The sequence below is a fragment of the Falco punctatus genome (assembly GCF_963210335.1).
Source record: "Falco punctatus genome assembly, chromosome: 1".
NCBI lineage: Eukaryota > Metazoa > Chordata > Aves > Falconiformes > Falconidae > Falco > Falco punctatus.
The window spans coordinates 87007133-87033220 of record NC_137580.1 but is presented as its reverse complement, the minus strand read 5'-3'; the positions used below and the strand labels follow the sequence as shown (position 1 = coordinate 87033220).

The 26088-nt window shown below is 45.6% G+C and overlaps 1 protein-coding gene and 1 long non-coding RNA gene across 2 annotated transcripts in view; one reads left to right on the top strand and one right to left on the bottom strand.

Annotated features, from left to right (window-relative positions):
• TBX1 (T-box transcription factor 1) overlaps positions 1–26088 on the top strand; it is a 153160-nt gene that overhangs the window by 87970 nt on the left and 39102 nt on the right. The gene's annotated exons all lie outside the window — the stretch shown is intronic.
• LOC308058355 overlaps positions 1–26088 on the bottom strand; it is a 76171-nt gene that overhangs the window by 37005 nt on the left and 13078 nt on the right. Inside the window, exon 1 of the long non-coding RNA XR_013925781.1 lies at positions 1–26088. This exon is cut by the window's left edge and continues 4676 nt beyond it; it is cut by the window's right edge and continues 13078 nt beyond it. This is a non-coding gene — a long non-coding RNA (uncharacterized lncRNA).

The window sequence follows — 26088 nt, the reverse complement described above, 5'->3', positions numbered from 1 at the left end:
GGGTGGACGAGGCACGTGCTGTCCTCCTAGCTCCACAAGAGGAACCTATATGACCAAGAAATCATGGCTTACACTGTGGGCTGAGACCAGGCTTCCCTGGGAGGCCTCCTATGTTAAAATGGTTGCTTTCCTTGGCCACAAATAACTTGATGCATGGGAGAGAGGGAGGGAGGTGGCATGACCATATCTGACAGCCTCCATTCTCCTGTGCTAATTGGGACCTTACTCTTCACTGCTTTGTGTGACTTCCTTCTCCTTTCTTGTTTGCTTTCCTGGTGTGACTTTACCTTCTGTCTGAGCAAATATCACAGAGAAATCTCCTGTAAACAGGGGGGACATGACATTTTTACAAGCTGAGTTCAAGATGCATGCTTAGTTATTTGCTTTCTAGTCCATAGACAAACTAGACAAGCAAGACCAATGGTGTATTACCCCAGGCTTTGTCCCTGGAGGGAGCCATGCCCTGTACAGCCTGGCCCGGGGCGAGCAGGTTCAGCTCTGGTGTTACATTGGCCCAGACCCTTCAGCTTTCCAGTAAGGGCAGTGTAGAGGAAATCACTCTGTGCTTCCATGGTTTGTTCCTAGAAGCCGCACAGCTCTGTGACTGTGTGCAGGCAAACCGGCCTGTCTGCCTTCACTCCCTGCTGCAGTTTTTCCACCCAGATTCCTTGTTCTGGTTGCAGACCCCCTTGTGCAGATGAGTCTCTCATGCCACACAGCACTACATGGGCATCTTGTTACTTGATTGGGGTAGGAGGATTAATTTATCAAGGAGAAAATATGCCTGGCAACCTGGAATCCTAGTTCCTTTCCCTGGCCAGAGAAGTTGCTACTGTCACAATGCTTCCTTCCTGGAAGTACCGTGAGGCTGTAGTGAAAAATTATACTTGCTAGATGTGGTTGCTCAAAGTGTACGTGGAGCTCAGATAATGTTGCCCAGCCAAGCACCAGCCTTGTGGCTCCTCTGGGAACACATTTTCAAGAGGGGCTGTTTCTACCAGCTGTAGCTTTTCAGGACACTGGTTCTGGCTTCCCTGTGTCTCACTTTTCCTGTCTCTGCTCCATCATGGGATTTAATGGTCGAATAATATTGAAGAGGCTTCAAAACCAAATACTTTCATAGTGTGAATAGTGATAGAGGGGTTAGTGAGGAGCACTGAGTAACATGCTGAACCAACAAGCTGCTCTGTGACCTTGAATATCTTTCCACTGCTCTCTTCCCTGGCTGCCTTCCTCACTCTTCATCCACCTTCCCTGTTTATGGGTGAACCAGTTCCTATTAGGAGGCTGTATAATCCTCGTGTAGTGACATACAGACTTTCAGTGGGGCCTCAAAGTGTTACCAAAGTAATGAATTTTTCAGTGTTATTGATGCTATTTATTAAACTTTCATGTAAACCACCCACAGCAGCACTGGTTGTTTCTAGAGAGCATATAGGACAAATAAACACCCTTTGCTTGGCTGTGGGGCCTGTTAGCTCAGCCCCTACAGTGCCTTCAAAGACCAAGTACCTTTAGCAGTGCTTGCTGGAGGAGAAACCATTCCTTTGTCACCAATGTCATAACTCAGCATAGTTGATTTATTGCTTCCTGAGTCCCCCTCCGCAGTTCCACAGTGTTACCGTAGGCTGGTTGTAGTGTGTGCTCTCCAGCAGGGTGACTTAAACCAGGACCAGTTCCTGTCATCTGTGTCAAAAGGAACAAGACCAGGTTTTATTAGAAACAGCATGTGGACAGTCTGAGCAAAACCAGCATTATGAATGTGCCTCTGCTGCTGCCAGCAGGGAAGATGAGGCGTGCAGCTATGGCTGGCACATCCTCATAGGCTCTGGCTGAGCTGGGCAGGACACAGCTTCAGAGCCAGGCCAGTTCAGGGCATAGACTGGAGTTACATGATGCTCAGCATCATTAGTGAGTGGAGAGGGAGAGACACCCCAACACAGAATGGATCAAACATTTTGCCTTCATGTTCCTTTAGTGGAAAATAGATTTTTTTCCCTCTACCTGGAAATCACCAGAGGCAACATTTTTAATTTTTTTTACATCAAAATTTCCCTTAGAGAGTATCTGCCCTTCTCCCGTCACTAAAAAGAAACTAATTGTTTTAAAAAATCAAAAGAAAGATTTCAAAGAAAACAGAAAAGTGTTTTTTCTTGGGCAGCAGATCAGCCTCCTAAGAACTTCTAAACCAGATACTTTATATAAATACATACTTTATATAATATGTATAATATACTTTATACTTAATATGTGCCTGTGCAACAGCACCAGTGTCACCTTATGTGTGTGGGTGACATTCAGTGCAAACGCAAGTAGAAAGCTCATCTCCAGCAGAAGAGCTGATAGCTTTTTGATATGTATTGATCTCACTCTCACTAGGGTTTGTCTTTGTATTTCTTTTCTCAGAGCAGACGGATTTTCCTGATTGGGTGTGGAATGTGTATTTATTGGTCCCACTGCCCTAGGGACTTTCGTTTTGGCAAGGGAAGCACGGAGACGCCAGCAGACAAGAGAGGGTCTAAAAACACTCCTGGTAGGTTTGAAGGGATGAGCAGCATAGTTAGCGAAGTTAAATGGTTTTATATGACACGGTTGTCTGCGGTTACAGAGGACTAGACTCAACATGCAGACAATCTTTCCAGGCCTGGTTGCCAGCTTGGGCATGTCATTCGGGTTCGGCTGTAAATGCAGCCTGGAGAGCCCCTCTCCACACTAGCGTCTGCCACCAGCCTGCTTGGGCAAGTCACTTCCCTGCTCAGAGATGCTCCAAGGGGAAGTTATATTGGCTTCACTTGAACTTTCTTTTTATAAACTAGGATGAGCTGCCGTGTTGACAGCTCTGTTTTAGTATATTTCATGACCTGTCTCCCAGGGACACCCACGCAAGGGGCTGAGCCGCCTTGACCGCAAGTGTAAAGTGGTACCTTAAGTTAAAGTGGTGTTGGTGGAGACAAACACTTCAGAGTCAAAGCTTCCCCACCTAGATGCCATCCGCTGAGCTGAGCCATTGTGTATGGGGCAACTACCGATGAGGCTTTGCCAGGATTAGACTTTCTCTAAACAGCTATTTTTAGGGTTGATACTATAAATTCTGGTCTCTCCCTCTTGCTGCTGCTTCTTATCTCCTTAAATCATGCATAGTAGCAGCTGCTTGGCTCTACCTCTGACTTTTCCCTCCAAAGGGAAGGGAAACTATTTTGAAATGTAATCCTTTTCCTCTTTTTTTGGCTGGGAAAGAACTGACCTGCAAAATGTGGGCCATTGAGTAATACCACCTTTATGGTACCTCAAAACTCCAGCCCTGCCATGGGGTCAGGGGGAGGATGGTGGTTTGTGCCGCTCCTGGTAGGTCCCTGCAGAATGCAGTCAAGGCAGCGCTCATCTGGGTGCTCGGCCACATGGGCTGCCTGCCCTGCACAGCCCTGAGCACACGGCACCAGGAGCAGCAGCAGGAGGCAGCTATTCACCAGCTCTTCATATTTGCTGAACGCAAGCAGGCTCCTTAGCTCGGACATGCTGTCCCAACACTTTGCAGGCTAACTAGCTGGCTGCACCACAAGTGTGCACAGAGGATGCTCACTGTGCTGCCCAGCCTGGATTTCCTCACCTGTGCTTCTGTCCCTCCCAGAGGCCCACGAGTGGTGCAAGCTGTCAGTACAGGGACTTTCAGGCCAGGCTGGGAAGGTCTGGCTTTGATGGTTGAGGTTTTGAGGAGTTGTGGGGGTTTGGAGGATTCACAACACACGTCAGAGCTTGGCCTGCTGCATCAAGCCCACTGCATCACTCCGGATGTCAAGGCGGGTGCTTAGGTGTTGGGCCACCGTGGCTTGTTCCTTTTGGTGTCGAATTATTTATGATTCATGTGTTGCCATGATATCACTTCCCTTTAAAAACCTGGGCTAGTGACACAGCTTGTCTTCCGCCAAAGCATCTGGCAAAACGCCCGGCCTCCTGCCTGCCTTTCACCAGCGACCTGCATGCTGACAACGCAGCTTGCCATCAGCCCCCTCCTCACAGTTCAGGGGCCTGACTCGGGCTAGTGGCTTGCAAACGTGACTTATAGTACCTGGTAGGCTGGGAGAAGAAACCAGGGCTGGGTGGCTCTCACAACATGCTTGGGAAGGGGTTTGGGTGCCTCATGTGAATGCGTGTATGGGGTTGACGTACAGACTTGCCAGGGTACGGCTGTGGGTGGGAGTATAGGTGCATTTTTGCAGCTCTCTCTGCTACTGTTTGTTCAGCTAACACAGTTGCTTTCATTCAAGAGCTAAATCACAAGGGGATAATTTGCAAATAGCAACTGTATGTTAAATACTAATTTGTATGTACATGTTTGGGTTGCTTTCCAAAGTCCATTTATCATTTCAGTCCCCCTGCATCTGCTGCTACGAGGCTTTCTGCCAACTCAGCAGAATGGGAACTCCAGCTAACCCTGCTCACACTTGTCTTGCTCCCAGCACCTCCGGATGAGAACTGAACATGGCTGGGTCTGCCATGTGATGAGCCATACCAGTGCTTGGAGCATGTTAGGGTTTCAATCCAACAGAAAATGCTAAACATGTAAAGTTTACCTGGGCTTGCTGGAGTCTGTACCCATCTCTTGTGTCACTATTTTAGACTTGCAAAAACAGCTCAGAAAGCTTAGCTGGTAGAAAGCACAAATTTCTCAGGATGCCTGAACTTGGTCCAAATTCTGGGTGTACAGGGGAGGCTGATGTGAGACCCTCAGCCTGTGCCAGTGCATCAGCTTGTGGATTTGCAGTTCTGCTTCTTTCCAGTGGAGTTCCCACCAAAGTACAACTTCATGTCATGCACAGCACAAGCCCAGAGCCAGCCACTTGACCGGAGAGCTTAGGTGCTAAGTTATATCTGGCCCAATACCTAATCTGGGCAGGTCTAAAACTAACCATGAGAAACAACAGCCCTGCTATAAAACAGATGGAGGTGAATTTACTACTATTTCCCACAAATCATTTAGGATCGAATCAAAACAATCCCTACTGCCTGTGGGCGTGCAGGTGGTGAAACCGCTGGCACCACCAGTTGCACAAAGCAGATCGATACAGCTGAGCCCAGAGCCTTTTTAATGGGGAGACTGGCATTGTATGTGAACGGGAATTTCCTGTAAACCAAGTGCCCCTGCAATAGAAAGAAACGTCCAGGAAACAGCTGCGCGCATGCAGAGCACTTTTACTACTTGCCTGATGTTTTCCTCAGCATCACGCTTTCATAAATTTTTTTAAAATGCTTAAATCCTGTGCAAACAACCTTTTTCTCACCAGCTTCCTGTATGACAGTAGCCAAGAGAAACAGCTTCATTTGGGGTGATCTGTTTAAGCCGCACACCATATTGTCTGGGAATATGGGGACCAGGGATTATTCAGTGGAGGCTGAAAAATGTTAATATTTTATCAGCCACAGAGTAAACAGATAAAGCGGAAACCACTTTATATTTTTCTGAAATGTTAATAATGGGCTGATAATCTCCAAAGCCTACATACTTCCTGTGATTCAAAAGGGACTACATGTACTCAGCATTCACAGTGAGGACCTGGCACAAGTTACACACCCTCTCCAAGAAAGGATATCGTTGGTCTGGATGGGAACATGGCACAGAAACCAAAAAGCTGCTTTCTACAGTTTCTCGATGGAAATTGGAGAGCCACAGGGAAGAGCAGACTAGGGGACTGGCAATCCTAGGTACCTGCCTGGAGCCTGACCCGCACATCTCCTGAGACCTGGGACCCAGCAGCACTAGTCTGAATCCTAGAAAGACCTGTAAGTGGCTTGGCACCTGTGTAAAGATTATCTTCAGTTATCTTTAGTTATTGAATTGTGGAAGGACTTGAAGATTTGGGTCAACCCTAGGTTATTAGAATGAGATTGACACTGAAGCCCATGTAAAGGGCATCCCACCATGCATCTGTTGCAGGGCAGTTTTCTGTCTTCCTCCTCGGCACTAGGCCACTCCAGGACCATGCATCAAAGGCACCGTGCACTGCTGGGCTAGAGCCAGCAGGTCAGCTTTGATGATGACTGAGGTTTGCATCCCATACTTAGCCCAAACAGGGAAGCTAGTCCCTGCCCACGTCAGAAGGCAAAACACGCACAAATAACATCATACGAACCTGGACAGCACTTGTATGGGGAGGATGAAACTGCAGGTCACCTTTGCCTTGTGCTTAATGACGCTTGGTCTCCAGTCCTGACATTCTGGCTCCTGAGAGGTCAAATTACACTTTTCCCAAACATCAGTGCTTACAAGTCAATGTTGCTTTTAGCTATATCTCCTAAAGAGGCTCATGTTGATGCTTACGTGCTACAGGCTGATCTGAGTGCAGAAATGTAAAATGTGACTCTCCATACCAAGAATTATTTCCATTTAACATTATATCAAGTCTTTTCAAACTTATTCAGCTCTTATATCCAGAGTGATTGTATTGAAATCAAAATCAAATTCTTGTATTTGGTCTAGATATATCATTTCTCTGGCTTTGTGTCTTGGAACCCTGATGCTTTTCTGGCAGAAGTTAAAAGTGTCTGCCATTTACAGACCTGTGCAAAAACTGACAGGTATAAAATTCCTTTCTTGTGCCAACTTAATGCCATTTTTCTTTTGCAATCAAGGATCTAAACACACACACACACATTTTCTATAACTATTGCCAAGGCCTGGGGGGGTGTTGCAGTCTCCCCTTTCTCCAGGGTTTCACTGAGACTAGGCATTTTTTGACAAAGGGTAATGTCATACTGAAAGACTAGAGCCTGAGCAGAACAAACCCTGCAGCCCTAACTGGCAGCACAAGCTGACCTTTCTTTCAGGTTAGACTTTTCCTCAAGTCTCTGCATGCACATCCCTGTATCTTTATTCAGGATGTACCCATTGCCAAGTGCAACAGATAATAGCTACTCTTCGCTGTATTGATGGCTCTTCCTCCAAATCACACCCCTTCCACTTTCAACAGCAGAAACAAAGGCGACTTACCCTATTTGTTGGTATATATGAAGCAAGTAATATCCTTGGAGATGACAGTCACCATGTCTTGTTTTGTTTTGTTTAGTTTTTCAATTTGAATATAACTCAAATCTAAAACTTACAGAGTTTCCTCATGCCCATTCTTGCAAATAAAATGCAGTATTTTCCCAGTGTCATTAAGCTTTATTATGCAGCAGGTACATATTATCAGCAGCAATTTAAATGAAGTTTAAAAAATGCTGGGCATTTTTTATATTATTCACTGAAACTTCATTTGTAACCAATGTTTCATAGGTCTTATCACCAAAAGCCTTTTGAGTATTATCTTTTTGTTGTCACTGCTTTTTCAATGCAAGCTGCATCTGAACAGGAAGGTCAGGAGCCCCAGAGCTCCATTGCCTCTCTGCTGCTGATGGATGGTGAGATCCCTCCAGCACCACTCAGAGTTACATAGCTTTGATCAGAAACACTCTCAGGAGACACACAGTCCACAAGCATCATGTGCATTGAAGCAGGGCAGGGCAGATACATAAGCTGATGTCAGTGGTCACAGCTCCTCTGTATTGATCTCCAGCATCTAACCTAGGAAGCCTTGGCATTGCTCCAGTTTGCCCCTGCAGGCATCACCCATCCAAAAGCAGACGAGCTATGGAAAGGACCTTATCCTGTGAGTGAGTGATGTTATTTTCTTCCACATCCAATCCAGTGAGCCTCAGATTCCTGCATGTGTCTGGCCCTTGCTGCTCACCCTCAGCTCTGATCTAGCCTGCCCAAGGCCCTAGCATCAGGAGGGGAACTCCTCTGAGAGGAGGTCAGGCTACCCCATAAGCCCTGGAGAGAAGGGGAGCTGGTTGAAAACACAACAGCTCTGTTGCTGCATTGGCCCCAGGCAGCTCTTTGAGAGACCTGTACACACACAGAGGATGCCTGATGGCTTACACTCTTGCCCAGTTTCAAGTAAACAGTGTGGTACCACTTCCCTTTTCAATTCCTGTTTCCCTTTGCAGGCACTTGGGCAAAACAAATTCACAGTCCTGAGTCAAATGGGCAAACACAGCCAACTTGCTTGTGCCATAAAATGCTGTTTTCTATTATTTCCCTCTTTTTTTTTCCTTTCCCTTTGCATGTGTGTTGCTGTTTCCACAGCAATGACTAAATATTGACACGCAACATTCACCAAACAAGAAAAACGAGCACGTGGATAAATATGGTCTGAAAAAGAGGGCTTTCCAGTGGCAGGGCTTGTGGGTCTGCTCCAAACCAGAGGGTAGCAAGAGCGAGCCTACCATCTGCCACCCCCACTTGGGGCGGAGGGACTGCCCAGGCTGTCAATCCACAAAATTCAGATCCAGCTGCTGGCAACACTGTATGTGCTATCATTGTGAATTTGATGCTGGGGATGCTACTGGGATAAACTGATCATCAGAGAAAAGCCTCTCCCACTTTATCCCTAAGAATCCATGTGAATAATGTGAATTTACAGTATTTGCAACAGTCTCCATCCATCCGCTTGCCTGCATTCCCCAGCAGGTCTTTTCATTTAGTTACTTTTTAGAAATGTAAAGCTCAGCTGAGATGCAACATCTGTTTTTCAGGAAGGTCTTGGGTTTTGCACAGTTCTACAGCTGGATGGAGGCTGAGGGAGTTAAATGACTTGCTCAGGTTCAAGATGTTGGGTAGGGGCTTAGGGGGGATTAGAGCCCAGGATGCTCACAGCTTAGTCCTCGCCTTCTCTAACCACTTCTCAGCCACATGGCCTCTTTGGGTGCAAGGAGAAATTGTTCATGACATCAGGGTGTGTAATTCTGTAGCGGCACACACCAGCAAATGATTTACCTGGAAAGAAATGTAATCAATCTCCAGTTAAAATTCAGTTCGTGTTACCCTTGGCATAGGATTTGTTAGAGTTTAGGATCACTGGGATGAGAACAGCTCAGAGAGCAGGAGATCCATTTCATGAAAGATGTCAGGTTTTAAAATTTGGTTCCACTCCAAGCAAAAGTGAACACAGAAAAGGTTGCAGCTCTCCTCAAAGTCTGTTCTCAGCTTCTCCTCAATGAACTATGTAGATTATGTTCCATAAGCCTTTTATTATCTCTCATAGTTTCCAAACCTTGCTCATTTAGATACACACTTTTAAGTGCATCCTAATTTTTTCCACATCTTTTGAAAGGTAGGTCCAAGAGCAGGACAGAATTTTCTTGCAGTGGTCTCACCAATTCCTCAGGCAAAGATACTGTCATTTTCATCTCCCCCAATAGTCTCTTCTTTTTGAGTTCAAATGCTCTTAGCTGTAATTTTGCACTGATGGTTTTGTGCTCCCCAAGTCCCTTCTTATGTTTTCAGGGCTTCACATCTTAGAAATGGGACCTCCAGTTTTGACACTGGCTGGTTTTTTCCTGTGATCAAATTCAAGTGCACGTTGATCAGGTGAGCCAGAGCTCCACAGCAGTCTGTGGTGCTGCTCTTCATCGTTGTTACTAACTACCACATTAATTTCTTGAGCCAGTTCTAGGTGCTATCCCTACTTAAATTTGCGTTTGGTTCAATATCCTTAAGAAAGAAACTGGCTAGTATTTGGTCAAGAGCAGTACCTGCTAGGTCGCCACCAGAAACGGCCCCATTTCATCACAGTTCCTCATTTGCATCTATTTTGTGTTCTGTGAGTTCCCTAATTGTAATCAACTTAGGAAATGCTACACTGCTTTGTAGAGTGCTTACTAGTTTGATCAGAATGTCTTGCAGACAAACCTTATGCCTTACAGGAAACTCTGTATTATATCAACACAAGCATTTTTATTAATGAAGCTTGTAATTCCATCAAAAACCAATATAATATTAGTTTGGCAAAACCTATTTTCCACAGAACTATGCTGACCATCATGAAATATGCTATCTTTAAATTCTTCAGAGCTTGTATTCAGTATCACTCTTTCCACAACTGAACCCAGAATCAATATCAGATTAACTGGCTTAATACCACCTGGAGTTTCCTATCTATCCCTATTTAAATGTTGGCACAATTTGCAATTCTTTTCAGTGTCGTGGAATTTCATGTTCCAAAATTTCCTTAAAACCAACAGTAGCGGGCCATATAGCTTCGCTGATCTTAAAGCACTTGACTGCTTCCTGTTGAAAGGTCTCCCTGGTTTCTGATGGCACTGAGAGGATGTCATTATCACTGAAAGACAGAAATATGCCACTTTTCTTTCTTTTCAAATTAAGAACAGAAATATTTATGAGTGCTTCCTGACTGAAAGACTGGTCATACTTGGCTGTAAGGGGGTTCATTACTTCTGGATATATTTCTTAGTTTTCCGTTACTGTTCTCGCTTTGAAAGGCAGTTTGTAGTTTTCCTCTCACCCCAGGTAACAGTGGTTATGTTAATAACCCCAGTTAACTGCATGCACTCTTAAGCACCGTTAAACTGAAAGGGTTTCGTTTGCATCGCAGTTTGTCCTTGAATAGCTTTGATTAAGCATATGTTTAAGTACTTAATTAAGATCTGAACAATCTCTTAACTCCAAAGCAGGACACCAGCAAGTGTTGGAGTGTCTCGCAGAAGGAGTTGGTTCTTCCTGCGCAACTTAATATCCAGTGTCTGCAGAGCATGACATTGTAATAGCTCGTCTCCACTGTGCAAACTCCATCCATGGGCTTTGGGAGAGCCAGGACTCCATGCTTCAATTGTTTTTATTGAAATCGATCTTACTTCATATAGTAAATACTTACTTTATATATGCCACTTTGAACCCTTAATTTCAGGTACAGATGCTTGTGAGTAAACATTTTGTCTCACTGCCAGATCTGTGGGTTTAGACAAGTATGGAGTGCTGTAAGTAGGATCTGGCTGACTCACAGAAACATTTATTTTCATCTGATAACCAGCATGGAAGCCCAGTATTCAAAATTGGGTTCTGTTGAGTGCAGAGAGTAGTTTTCTGTAACAGGAAGTTTTAGGTTTGCCAAGCCAAGGAAGCTCTCAAGCTTATCTCATCAGTCTGATCATATTTTTCACTGTAAAAGGTGTGATTCTCCTTTGTCAGCTCATACGTGGTGTAGACATCCACAGAGACCCTGAGCGGTGCTCATCGAAGTGAATGGAGAGAGTTATGGCTCGATGGGGCTTTGCGTTTGTGTTGAACACTGCTGTAGGTGGTGCATGTTGAAAACTTACGCAGGCTTTGAAGAAATCTTAATCTGTTCCTAAGCAGAACGTCTGTCTCTCACTGATGTTACCCAGACAAATCTCTGACTATGGGTTATCTGCAAATGACAGTGTGTGATTTGCCTGCTTAGGCCCACATAGGTGTTTTGCTCTGCTTGGCCAGCAGCATTGTTTCAAAAGGGAGGATATCCAGAATTGTTTGCTAATAAAAGTCATTGATAATCATGTGTGTAAAGTTCATGAATTTCCTGACACTTGCCAGTGTTTTCACATTAAGCCAGGGGCTGTCCAAATTCTTGTAAGTAATAAATCATATGCCTCACCCTCCACACAACAGCAGAGCCAAGTTTATTGAATAAAATATTCACACGGTGCCTATTCATCTGCTTGTGGTTAGCACCCATTCAGGTGAGCACAGGCATCCATTTAGTAACTGGCATGCTGCTTGCTGCTGGCACGGGTGAAGGCAGCCTCAGCTTCCCACTCATACCCTCTGCTGCCCAAGTGACAATGGTTTCCTTGGCGCCTTTGAGAGTGGGTTATGCACAGGGCAGAAAGAAGCCAACCACCAAGCTAAATCTGCTTTCTGTACCTGTCAGAGGTGGATTTAGTCCGTTCCTCTGCTTGCAAAGGTGCTACCACTGGACCGTTCATCTCGGGCTGTAAGTCCCCTTAGCCTGTTGTGCGACTCTGTATTCAAACAAAGCAGACTGCCTGCTGCATCCCGTAAAGCAGACTGTCACAATAAGGATTTAACAAGAATATTATTGTAATTGGCCAGAAAGAAAGATGCTGTCTAAATGATTGTTTTCCTTGAGTATTTTAACAGAAGTTTTAGTTCAGTGTGAAGAGCAGCTTTGCCTCCTTTTATAAGAATTGGCAGGAAGAGGTAATATTTTAGCTGACGCGTAATCTATCTTGACTCTATTGCTTTTTTATTGTTTGTCAGAAAGGCCCTGGGGGTAAACATTATTTCTTTGTCTGTTTGGGCCCTGGCTTTGTGCCAAGGACACATTTCTCACACCAAGCATGTTTCTGCATACCGGTGGGGGATAGAGTGGGTGAGGACAAATTACCAGCTCTGCACACAGGCCTCTCAGGTGCCATTTACACATCTGTGGAGGGGTCATGGGAGTCAGGGAGTGTGAGAGGGAACAGGCTGCAGGGAGCTTCCCAAGCTCCCCTGGAAGTTGTCAGCTGGCGATTTCAGTACAGCATCTCACACCTTGCTCCCAGCACTTGTGGCTGAAGAGCTGCAAACCAGCCAGCCAGCACTCAGAGGGGCCGGTGAGCCAGGCAGATACTCTTGCTGTGTGTGTAGAAGAGCCCAGGCAATGACTTAGCAATGATTTGCTGATTCAGGTGAAACAAATTCTCATGCTTGATCTCCTGCAGCATTCCATAAAGAAAGAGCTGAGTTACATTCTCTTGAGCTTTACAGTTTGGAGAGCTTGTTTCCCTAGGTGCCAGCTCTGGAGTCAGTTTTCTTGGGACACCAAACACACAGAAATTGCCTAGCGCAAATTTTTTTACAAGCAAAAAGGTTTGTTATCATCCACACCTAATAAAAGCTTACAATTTTATGCCCTCCTCTGTCCTACCATCTATCGCCTCCTCTGTGAGTTGTTGAGATGTGAAGTCTGTGCTTTTCTGGCCTTTTCAGTCCTTGGGGCTTGTATGGGCAGTCCTGTATCTTAAACTGAATGCAAACAGCCCCAAGGCACAAGTTTTCCCATTCAGGAGATTAACATGGCTCTACTGCTGAAATCCAGCCCAGTTCTCAGCTTCTGCTGCTCCTACCACTGAGGTAGAGACTGTTTGGCCTGATTTGACCTGTAAATACTTCTGTATGTGACAAAACCACTTGTTTTCGCAACTGGTTCTCACGAGCCTCTTGACTGTAAGATGGTTTCTAAACCAGGTTTGCTTTATACCTGTTGCCAAAACCAGGTTAGTTCCCGACGTCACCCACTGGACTCATTGGTATTAAAGCTCTTATGCTTGGACTCAGCTTCTGCTGTGCATGGCACAGTATCATGCAGATGTGGGCAGAAACCCCAGAGAACAAGTCCCCAAGGAGGTGTCACCACCCAGCCTTCTCTGTAGACACTGGAACTCTGTGCAGCAGAAGACCTAGAGCAGAGGTCTGATCTTACTGACATGTGTGATATTACCTGTTGATAGCTGTAGCCCTGGGCTCTGCTTTTGAAGAGAGCTGAGCAAAAAGGAAGCAATGAACAGCTAGGGGTTCTCAGTGAAATCCTGGGCTTTCAGCAGGGTCAAGACCTTTCAGATCAGAGGCCCCAGGTACCCACAGCCTCTCTAGGTTTCTTCACCAAGCAGCTAGAGCCTTTTTGTTCAATGAGCTCAACAGAATTTGAAGCAGAGCCAGACAAGGTATAGGAAAATCTGGCTAGCAACACACTCTTGGAAAGGAAAGGAAAAGGAAAAGGAGGATTAAGGAGCAAGGAAAAGAAAAGGAACACAGGAGAGAATGGAAACACTGCCAGGTGCTGAGGTGCTCACCCAGCAAGGAGTTGTCAAGGACCAATCTCCATGGGATGTTTTTTTGGATGGTTTCGTCTCCCATCACCTAGAGCACAGCAGCCCAGCTAGCTGCCTCCTCCCTCTCCGCTGCTTTAGAAAGGCTGCATCTCTTGTGTGGCACCTTTCTGTCTTTCCCCTCACCAAAAGGACTGAAGGTCTTGTCTAGGTGTATCTCAACTTTTCAACCAGGCTCTTAAGGGTTCATCTAGGCTGACAACGCGGAGAGATCCTGGAATGCTCCTCCTGCTCTGCAAAGGGATCTAACAGCTCCAGCTGTGGCCTGCTGGGTGGGTAGGCAGCAGAAGGATACTCTCTACCCCTGCTGACCTTTCTTCTGAGATGAGCAAGATCTATGTGTTCAAACACCTGAAAGAGTATTTCCTAAGAAAATCAGAGTTGGAAAAAGCCCATCTGTCTGTAAGACTGGTATTTCTTCATCAAACAAACCCATTTCAAAACTGGCTGCTGGCTGTGGCTTGCTAGAAGTGGTAGGACATCTAATCTGGGATACTCTGCCAGCAGCTACTATGAAACTTGTTGGTCCTAGTTGGTGGGATAGTGTTAGTTGACTTGCTTGGATGTAGAATTACATTGCTTTTTCTATCAAATATCTTCTCAAATCCCACTACTTAAGATAGCTGAGGGGCAAAATGTAGAAGAGAATGCCAAAATCCTTTGGAAATGACTCAGTCTTTTTATCAACCTGGGAGTTGATGGCTCCTGTGGGTAGCATATAAGCTGAACTTCTCTCCAAACACAAGGACAGAAAGCTCTTGGATATATTCCATAAAACTTCATCACCTGAAAACCCTACATAAACTTATAAGAGTCTCAGTCAAATAAGACATTTCCAGCATCCTTCTTGGTATCTATAGTACCTAGAAGTGTTGGGAGATAAAAAAAATTCTTCAGTTATTATGAAGCTCAAACCCTATCCATGAATATTCTTCATGATTTCTGTTGACTCAGATTTTTTTCAGTCATTCAGGGAAGTCCCTCTTTTCACAATAGAGACTGCAACAGGCATGTTATTAGAATGAAGATGAAGAAACAGGCATGTCTACTGTGCAGAACAAAACCAGTCATCCTTCAGACCTGGGTTCAGTTCCTGGCTGTGCCACAGACCTCCTGGGTGACTCACAAACTAACCCTGCCCTGTCCTTCTGTGTATATGTGGTGGCTACTGAGTCCAGCAGGTCGTTGAGGAAGGAAGCTTATGTAGCCAGCATATATGTAATACCTGCTTAGATCCATCTGTAAGCTGGTTGGAAGTCTCTGTATCTCATGGGCACCTTGGGCTTTCTCTACTACACCTGGTAGCAGTAGGGTAGCCTCAGAGCAGTCCCACTACACAAGCTAGCAGTGCTCTGTGAAACAAGAGAGTGTTCATTTGCTCGCTGAAAGCAGGCAGTGGTGAGCGTTGCAGAAAATGGGCCTTTAGATCAGAGGGGTTTCTTACATTTCTTTTACTACATCCGTTGAGCTTGCTTCCCCCACATCTGGCATGTTGGGGCCTTCTAATCCTTAAATCAGCTATAACAGAAAGAGTAGAAAAGGAATTGAAATTACAAAGGAGAGTCTGCTCAGAGCTCCTCCTTTTGTAGGGGTAAAAGCAAGGAGAGTGAAGCAGGAACAGACTTTAATATATTTGCTCTTTCAGGGATGGGTGCAAGTACTGGGCTGTTGTTTTTGTTGAAAGCTCTGGGGGCAAAGAGGTTTTTGTCAATGTTTTACAAGTCTCTGGATGACGGTTTGAAACTGCAGCAAGAAATGTGATTCCTGGCTTAGCAGACAGGTTCTGCAAGTCAAGCTTTCTGTTTATTTTAATATTTCAGGGATCCTTCAGTGTGTGTGTCACATGGACAAAAAGAAAGGGGGAAACTCCTCCTCCTGCACGAACACAGCCACAGAATTGTCTTAAAGGTGCCGAGTTCCTGTGAGCTGCATGCCAACACTGTCCACTCCCCAGTCAGACCATCTCAGCAGGGAATTCCTGCTGGGCCAGCTCAGATCCATGTCTACATCTGGTTGTGAACTTGTACTAACACCATGAGTATGCTCAAGCTAAATAATAAGCTAAAACTAAAGAATATCCAGCTGATGGGGTCTAATCATCTTCCAAGAGAAGTGAGAGAAACCCCCTGTCCAAGACTTTTAGAACTCCGCTGGCACCAATTGCACATGGGACTGTAAGGAAGGGTTCTGTACTGCGGGACTTGAGGGGACACACAGGGAGTCTTCTCCACCTCTAATGTAGGTGATCTCCTGAATCAGGTACATAAAGACTCCAGAGCCAGCTGTAAGAATGCAAAAATATATTACTTCTAGCTCTAAGTACTTCTACCTGTTTCTAATGGCTGTAACTTGCAATTGCTGTGAGGACAACGGGGGGTTTGCTCTGGTGCCTGAGGCTGCAGTATGGAAGAGTGTGTTATCCTGGGGACTTGGTACGTATCTGTGGTCAGCCCATCTTCATAGTTACTGTTCTCACATGCATGTTTTCTAGAGATGCTGATGAAGGCTGTGATCAGACAGCTGCTGCGTAGTGGGCCACATAAGCTAAACTGGCCAAGCTTTTACCATCCAGATCCTTGAACTGTTTTAACAACCAGGAAAGTTTTTTCTAGGGATTCACCATTTTGGTTGTGATTCCTCCATATTTATGGTTAAGTGATTAAACTGACTGATGAGCTGCTTCTGAAATTCCTCTGACTTTAAAATGGCTTTCAGAACTGCAAAATGACAACTAGGCAGTCAGCTGTTGAGTCTGTATTGCTATCAGGAGCAGGAGAGTATATTTTTTGAGAAACTTGTTGATTTTTGTAAAGAAACTTTTCCCCAGCTCTAAACTAAAGTGGCTTCTTGGGTTTATGCAGTCTCCTGCGGAGCTTTACATCCCTTCTTTCCTTCCACATCATGATATCCAATGCATTTTACGCTTCATCACTTAATTTTAAGCATATTCCTGCCAAAGTGAAGCTGTCTGTTGGGGTGGGCTATGGACTCTTTACAAACAAAAGGAAAGGATGTGATGGCAGCCCATGTGCTATAGCTGATGCCACCTGAAATATAAAGGAAGAATAGGAAAGTCATGCATCATACTCAGAGAAGAAGGGCAAAAATGAAGCACAGACCTCTTAGATAGGAAAGATGAGCCAGTGAAATTATAATCTAGATTCCATTGCCTTAGCAAGTACGTTTGCCAGCTCTGACCATCTCGTTGCATCCCTATGGAGGAGATTTTGCTTTTGGGCTCTGAGCAATGCAAGGTGCTACAGTGCCTCTAAAGGGAAGGAAGGTAGATCTGAGTCAAAGGAAATACACGCATTGCCTCGCCCCCCAGCCAAGCCCATTCCTCTATGGCAGGGAGTGATTGAACAGCACTATGATAAGGACAAAGGGGAGCTGCGGTGTTTTGAATAGCAAGCGGAAATGCCTTTAGCCTTGATTAATCTGATTGAGTTCCCAGTTTTGAAGGGAACTGAAGGGCAGACCTGGGAATTTTAGTCAAAAAGGGAAAAAAGAATCCTTGTTCCCGACAGGCAATTAATTTAATTTTCAGGAATGTTGATATTTTGCACCTACAAGTGCTCCTTCATAGCCCATAAAAACTTCCCTCGTGCACAGATGGTTTGCTCTTAGAAAAACAAGTTAAATTGTGGTCTATTTGGTTAAAATAAGCCTCTTTACTGAGGGGAATTATAGGACAATAGACTAGAAGTCTGTCAAACACGTAACCACTGAAAAGCAAGAAGCTAGCAGAGCTCTTTGTCCAGTAATCTCTTTTTCGTTGTGTGACACACTTGTACGCATGAACATCCTTCCTAGAGAGAGACAGTGCCTTCACTGGGTTTCCACGTTTGGGGACAGTTTTGACATGAAGTCATTAGACATATCCGTGTTTCTTATCTGGGCTTTGCAGGGAACTTGGGTGGATTGACACAATACTGAAGAGGTGGGAGTTTTTGAGGCCCTAATTTTTGAACATAGACACATCTGGGTGGGTCCTGGGTTCCCCGCAACTGAGGAGTATACAGCTCATCTAAAGCCTGGTGCGAACAGTGGAAGACTGTTCTTCACTGACTATACCTCCTGGCTGGTTTATGGAAGGACAAAGTTAACAGCAATTACTGCTACAGGCTCCCCTCCAGAGATAAAACGGTACAGCGGCAGCCAGGAAGACCGCTAGGTTAGCTGGCACAAAGCAGTCACCCCATGCCCAAACCATTAAGACCACAGCAGACGCAAATGAAGTCCTGTGAGAAGCTTGAGGTGTTTTCTTGCTTAAACCACAGTCTTTCTCAGTCATAAATGGACTGAAAACTTGAGAAAAGTCCCAGTAGACACAGCACTTCATAAAAATGAAAATATGAGCCTCCCACACAGAAGGGATGTATTTGGGATGTGGCCAGGGTACTCAGCATTGGTGTGTGAGCCAGACAGAGATAGGCCTGATAGAACAAACACCTGACAGATCTCAGAAAACAGCTGCGTCAAAAAAGGACAAATGAGATGATCCTCTCTCACACCAACTTGGCAACAATTCAAGTTACCCAGCATGATCTCAACCCGTGCACCCACCAGAGCAGAGTCAGGTGCGAGCCTCCAGCAATAGCCAGGCTGCAGCATCCCCCTCCTCTGCACGTGAAAACACACCTGACAGCAACCCATGCTCATGGGATCTCTGGCTCTGGAAGTTTAAGGGTCTTTTCAAAGCAAGGAGCAAATCCTCAAATATTCAGTGATGTCATCTCGGGACGTGGACGTCCAGCCAACAAAAAGCCAGGCACCTGCAGATTGGTTACAAATCAGGGAAATTTTTTTTGAGAAAAACAGGGTCCAGGCTGGAAACGAGTGTATTAAGCACTGGAGAAAATTTCAAGTAACCATTCAAACAGTTCTTCAGACCCTTCTACCTTCAGTAAGGAGCACCCGCTCCCCCTCCCATTTTCTGCAGCAAAGTATCCAACAGCGCTGAGTCAGTAGCTAGGAAATTGCAATAATTCCCAAACCCACAGGAGTAACTGAAGGGCCTACATGAGATCTTTTAAGGATGTGAGAGGTTAGTTATTTCCATTGGCAGAAGGAAGAACATGATAAGAAGAAATCTTTTTCCTTTGTGCCAGTTAGATCATAGAAATAATTCCTGAAAGATCCATTGGAGACCAGAGTGCCATAGGATAATAAATGGTCATTTTATATCAACAACACGGAGATTTTCATGTATTAGAAGGATAGTTACATTTATTGAGTGAGGGCAGAGATAAGTAAACACAAAAAATGCATGAATGCTAGAAACATTTATGCCTTAAAGCATAAAAGTTAACTGCTAATTGCCAGTAATAGAAAAAAATCTTCCTTTCTATATGAACTATTCAGTTCTTTATTTTTTTAATCTGAGAAAAGGATTCTTGCTTACCCCTTGATGCACTGGTCCTTGTCTGCATCAGAAATAAAGTACTGGATTAGACAATAAATGGTCTAATTCATACTGTCTAAATATGTGCTGGCTTGGTTGAAATATCTGGGGGGGGGGAATTGTTCTTGCTAATGCTTTGGGCATTAGTAACCTAAATGTAAATTATTTCTGTGTTTGCAAGCTTTCAATTAATAGGGAAAAGCAGAGGAGAATCCAAATGCATCAGGGAGTCTAGAACTTAAGACCATATTCTCTTCTATCAAAGCTATATATCCCTTCTCTCACTTTGCTTGTCTAAGCAAGTGCAATCAGAAGACAAATGCAGAACAAAATGAGGGAATAATAAAAAAGCATGGTGAAAACTCCTCAAAAGGGCAAGACAATGAAGTCACTGGAGTCTTATCAGCAGCTCTTTTGGGAACTTTGGGGCAACTGGGGCAAACCAGAAAACCACATTCGTCTGGAACAATGGAGGAGAAAGATCTAACAGCACCCCAAAACAAGGGGCAGGCTAGTCTGGTGTTGCCCATCTCTCTCATGCTGAGTCCCCACAAGTTTGTATGGAAGGTGCTGAGATCCAGCAAATTGTTTGCAGACTTCAAATAAAAGGGTTTTGCACATCAGCACATGGGAAGAGGCTGCCAAGAACAACACTCTAGCTCTGGGATTTACATGCATATCAAACCATTTATAACACACCCCTGCACAGATTAATAGTCTGTGTATGAGTGAATGGGTGACAGGAGAGCAGGTACCACATCTGGTTCTCATGCTGAGGTTCCTCTGATGGCACTATGAAGAATGGGAGGTGTTCTCAGCAAAACTTGGATATCCAGATAAGATCAAGAGAGGATATTTGAGGTCACAAGAAAGCATGGGTCAACCTATGATACTAGATGAAGCTCGGGGGCTTGGCAGCTGGCATGGGTTTGATCAGCCCAAAGGTGGCTCCAGTCTGTGTCAGAACCTGAGCAGTGTCTGCATCCTTTGAGGGCCTGGAGTACACAAAAACGGTGTGGCCACTTTGTGCTCCAGCTGCCCCGGCTTTGCTGAGCCAGGGGCTCTGAACTGCAAGACCAAGACACAGCCTGTCTAGACTGCATGTGCAGGATCACAGGCTCTGATCTGGGAGTTGGATGACAACATTTCATAGAGGCAATATTATATTTTCTCTGCCACCCAACACCACCAAAATTTTCTCTGACACCCAGCTCCATGTTGGAAAGACCCTTGTAGGGGCAGCTGAATTCCTGCGGGAAAAGCTGCCGAGCCGCTTCAGGGGATTTCCTGCGGCGTGTGGGAGCTCAACAGGCTGCCCAGAGCCCGGGATCCTGCAACCACAGCCCATCCATCAGCACACTGGCCCATGTGTGATTACAATGGTTTTCACCACCCTCGCCCCTCTCCGTCATGTGTTTATAATCACCGCCATTATTCTAGAGTTACAGAGCAGAAGCATCCTATACAAATCAGGGATGCCGGGGTCAGCTAATGAATTGGTTACACCCTTTCCTTCCAAAAAAACCCAAGCTCTTGGAGGGATACTCACTGTGTGCCACAGGAAATGCAAATGCAGTGAAACCTGTAAAGAGCTGAGTCACTGTTTTTTTCATAGCACAGCTTTCCCCTAAACAGCTGACTTTCACAAGCAGGAGCATGCTGGGTTGCAGTGAAATAACTTCAGGAAGTTTTCCTTCGTCTCACATTTACATCCCTCAAGTATCACTCAAGCGATACAGACTGGGCTCCTGGTTCTGCACACACTGGCAGAGCACCCACTGTATCTTCTCACTTTGCCTTAGTTTCCCCCATCTATAATCTCTAGTAGTAGTAAAAAACCCTTTTATCATGGATAAACAGGCCACCCTAAGTGCAAATAGAGCATCTAGTGCCAGTACAGTCCCAGCAATGCTATTGCAATTTAAATGAAGAAAATTTTTGTTTCTTGAGAAACACAATAGCAGGACACCATTCCCATCTGCCTCCCTTCTTCCCTGTATAGGAAAAGGATAACTAAACATGACACATGGCCCCTGGGGTGGCGTCAAGACATTACCCATGCCAACCTTATCACATGTGTCACCACACAGTTCCCAGCTGAGAAGAGGAGGGTGCTGACCCTCAGCAATTTTATGGCTTCCCCTTAGGGCTAAGGTTTGTGAGATTGCCCCCATTAGCAGAACTTGCTGCTAAGATTGTGTGTGTTATTTGTGTTGAGTTTTGCCATCACCCTCTTGCTCCTGCAGCCCTGTGTTCATGTCCCAGCTAGAAGCACGGTGGGGACCAGCTCATCCCCACGGCGGATGATGAGAGCTAGGAGGAAGGGGAGCCCCACAGCAAACAGGACCTGGCTACCACTTGCTAAAGTAGCACACGAACACCGCCTAGGCATCTGAAGCCTTTCTGTGGCATCTGCCCTTTGCTGTGGACCTCAAACAGATGGCTTGGGGTCCTAGCAGTGATGAGGCCCTGGCCCCACCAGTGCATGTCCCGGCATGGACAGTCACTCAGCAGTACCCTTCCCTGTGCTTGGTCCTGTCCCCACAGCACCTGGACATCTCCACATCCAGGGTGCCTGTCTTACTGCCCCACAAAACCCCAGTGTGACAGTGTTGGCAAAAGTCACCCTAAGGGTAGCACAAGAGAGTCTGTCGTCCTGCTACCTATCAATGCAGACAAAGCAAGTTCCTATACAACATGTTGTCTTACCAGGAAAGGTAGGAGACACTGCTCGGGACAGATTAAACACACGCCTCAGTTAATTTATGTGACCTGGCACTCTGAAAACTAATAAAACCAGTTTATAATTTCACTTGCACATGATTAATGGCAAAGCTCTCCATCATATATCACAGACCATGCCCTAGCTGGGACAAAAATATACAGATTATGGGAGAAATTAGGAGTTAACCAAACAGCTGTTAACTGAACTAGAAATACTCTGCCACAGTCCTGTTGTAAATCAGAAAATCACCCTGTGACAGTTCTCCATGGCTTTTTATGTGTTAGGCTGTTTGGAGCAGGACAAGAAGACAACAGCAAGCGGGCTCCTCTCCCCTAGGTCTCAGGCTGATGCCTGCTCAGTGCAAGATGCTGGCTGGACCCAGGGTATCCATATTGTCCTCAAAGAGCTTGTGACCACAGCAGGGAAGCGCAATAGCACCAAGCTGGTGGATGTCTTTCCTGTATTCACTGGGCAGGCTGGTTCCCCCCCGGCTAGCAGTTGAGTGTATAGCTCTCGGAGGGCAATTAACTTGAAGTAATACTTAATATACCAAAGATGCAAAGAAAGGGAGCTTCTCTTCTCAGAATAGGCAGGATGCAAAGCGCAAAAGTTAAATTAAAAATGTGAGAAAAGTCACTCCAGGCAGTTGCAGGTTTCCAAGAGGCAAGGGGTCAGCTGCTAGGAGTCAGCAACCTGAAGTCACTCTGGATCACAACAGCCAAGCTTGTGTGGACTCATATTGTCACACCACTTGTCCCAGCTGACAGACGGTGCCCATCTGGCTGTGAAACATTCAACACAGGCAGCTTAATAAAAGCCTGCCTTCCTGCCCCTTTCCAAATAGGTTTATTTCCTGACTTAGGCAACATCACTGAGGCGGCAAGAAAAAACACTGGCAAACAGGCACATCCTTTGCCTGATTCTCAGAGGGACAGAGGCAGACCTTGCCCAGCAGGATGTGGGGAGCCAGGGCACCGCAACTGGTCACCTGCTGCCAGCAGAAACAAAACAAAAAAGGTGCTTCACAATGGTGAAAAATAAAATACAGAGTAACGAGGGTATTTATGTCATTTCCTGATGGGCCATCATAGAGTATGATAACAGGATGGGGTTCCACTGTCAGTTCCTGGATAGCTCGCGCTATTTCCCATAACCCCAGTGACTAAATAATGCCATGAGGGGAGCCTGAAGCCATGATGCATCCTGCTTCCCCATGCAGATTTCCCCAGGCACCACAGCAGACAGCTGGTTCATTCAGGAAGTGAGGAACCATCCCAGAGGGGTCAAATGCACCCTGGGAACCACAAGCCTTTTACTAGCTTTGAAATGGAGTCAAGAGCAAGTGAAAACATCCAGCTTTGGGAGTATTTGCCCTGCAGAGTGGCCTGGAGACCCTGGTTCCCAATCACTGCCCTTGCTAGTCAGGGCCTTGGCAAGGTGCAGGGAGACAGCACTAGGTCCAACCACAGCTCCACCAGAGCCTACCTCTTGCCTCCAACAGTGGCCGATGCCTGGGAAAGGGCAGGGCAAGCTTGCACCAGAAACACCCCTATTGCCCAACAATCTGCGGCTCAGATTACTCTAAATTCCCAGTTTGTCTTATTCCCTGTGATCTTTGTGTAAACTGCAGGTTTTCCACTTGAATTATTTGCATGGCTGCTTAGACTTTTGGGGATTGCTGTGCCCTGCGTAAGGCTTGCAGAGAGGAGCCCCACTTGCTGATCATGGGCAGAAGCAAGGGGGTTTTTGTCTGTGGACAATGAAGATGGCCACAGAGAAAGCTGGTCCTTCACATCCACATCATTTTAGGAGCAAATGACAAGATTATTACCACAGTCCTGGCCAGAGGTGGTCCAAGCAGCATCATTCAGGTGACAGGCAAGGCTTCAAATACCTGCCCATATCCAGCAGGGAATTTACAAGCTCCAGTTTTCCAGTCCTATTACCCTACTTGTTTTTTTCTGGTAGTTTGATGGCAGGGAATTGCAGCTCCAGTCTGTTCAGCCACACTCAGCTGTATCACAGCAGCAGGAGCCCTGGCCCGGGCAAGACCACATGGAGCAGCTGCAGAGCTGCCTGTGGCAGAGTCCTTGCTCACACAGCAGGGTTGCTTGATGGAGCATCTGGAAAGACACCTCCTTGAATCTTTCTAAGCAATCAAATAAACCTCTTATGGTTCATCAGGGCATCTCCACTTGACATGTTCCTCTGGATCATTTTCTATCTCCACTTTCCAATTCTGTGACTCCCTGCTGGTGCACCCCATCCATCCTTAGACAAACCTGTCTGTTTGCTCCACGGAGATTCCTCAGTTTCCTTTCCCACGTGCCCATGATGAGCCCTTTCCCCTGCTCCTGGAAAGGATGCCTAGAGAGCTGTTGCTAGAGTGTTCTTGGGACCTGGTTACTGCCCAAGACATGCTTGTTGCCAGTTCCCAGCAGTTACTAAAAAAAATTCTAACTTCAGGTGAAGGTAGCAGACACTGACAGCATTTTACAAGGACTTCACAGTGTCCAAAATTGGCACTTCGTTAAGACATGTCAGCCAAGGTTTTAAAAGGTCTGAAGTTATAATCTGATGCTTTTATGATATGATAATGCTTTTCTTCAGTTTTGTCATGGATGTTGTTTTGTGATATTAACTGAAGGGGAATTAGGCACTATTTTAGTCACCGAAAAATTATCTGCTTCAGAAATGATTACATATCCCTTTTGCTCCCAGATCACATAGTTCAATATACTCACAAAAATTCACAACCAGCTGTACAACCTCTTACCAGTAACAGAAGCCCTTTACTAGCAACTGTGACATTGTAATAATTGCAGAGATACTAGTAAAAAAGTTAGAGAGTATTTTTTAGAAGTTGGATTTTGTTATTCTCTTAAACACTGTTCTCCTGAGGGACACATACTAGAGGACTAACAGGGTGGTACTAGTTATGCCATTAATATTATTCAGCACTGTAAGACTGATCTCTTTATGAATTAGCATTTAACATCTGTATGGCACAAGGAATTGCTGACTACAGACCAAACCTCGTGGTTCGTGGCTCATGGAGGAATGACAGAAAGGCCCCTGGGCTGGGCTGCACTGGAGATCCCATCACTTCAGCCTCCTCTCTGCTCTGAGGCCATTTCTTTCCAAACCTGCGTAAAGCAGACACCCCTGGTACAGACAGACAGCTCCTGCCAGCAGCCCAAAGCCTTGTCATTAGAGCCCCCCATGCAAACACAACATGATGTCCCTTGCTGGTGATGATGAAGAGAGAAGAGAGGAGTCCTTCCTTCCTACCTTGTCACCTACTTTTGCCACTACAGACAAAAACAGCTGGACTAAAGCAGCCTGGTTCTTGGTCAAAAATAGCAAAAGAAATTTGAAAACTGCTTTTACAAAGAGGAGACGAGAGGAGAGGAGGGAAGAGGAGAAAGAATAAAAGACAGTTTATTTCTCCCTCAAACCAAAGCCAGACTGTTGGATACAGATTCTTTTTCTCTGTGCCATACACTGCAGACCAGCCACTGTGCAGAGACGATGCTCCGTTAGCCTGACCCTGCCCAGCAGCTCTGAGCTTGGCTCTGTTGGCAGCTTTGGCCCTGCAAAAGGATTTCCATCCCTTTGAGAGACAGACATTTTTTGCCTCATATATGATGTAAAATCAGTTTCATAATACAAGCAAAATCTATCATAATCTCTTCATGCTCAGTGCTTATTTCAGAGCCAGCTGCAGCTGTCACAACCTAATACTCTCTGCTTAAGGTCTGTGTGTGCACAGCTGGCTCTGGCCTGAGCACCTGCCCTCGGCCCTCAGAAGTGAGCTGGGATCCCCCTGTTGGGTCTGGGCTCTGGTGCTTGACTGCTGGTTTTATTTTGAAACTCCCCATTAAAACCTGCCAAGAGGAGGGTGCCCTATTCAGAGACAGCTTGGTCGGATTATTTGGGCTTAGAGAGCAAAGTGTCAGGTTTGTGTTTAATGAATATCTCCATCAATCATCCTGGCTGCCCATGGAATTAACTACCTTGCAGAGCCCACAGTGGCAGGTAAAGCACTCGGCTCAGGACACAGAGCAGGCTTTATCAGAAGCCCAGCAGTTACACTCACCGTTATGATCATTTGCCTTCAATTACATTCATGGTTGGTGTTTTGCAATAGATGGCTATTTATTCTTCTCAGGGGCTGCTTCAGCAGGTACCTGACTTTTCCTGTGGTGTCACAGTCCAGGGGTGCTCACCCCAACCTTTGAGGCATATAAAC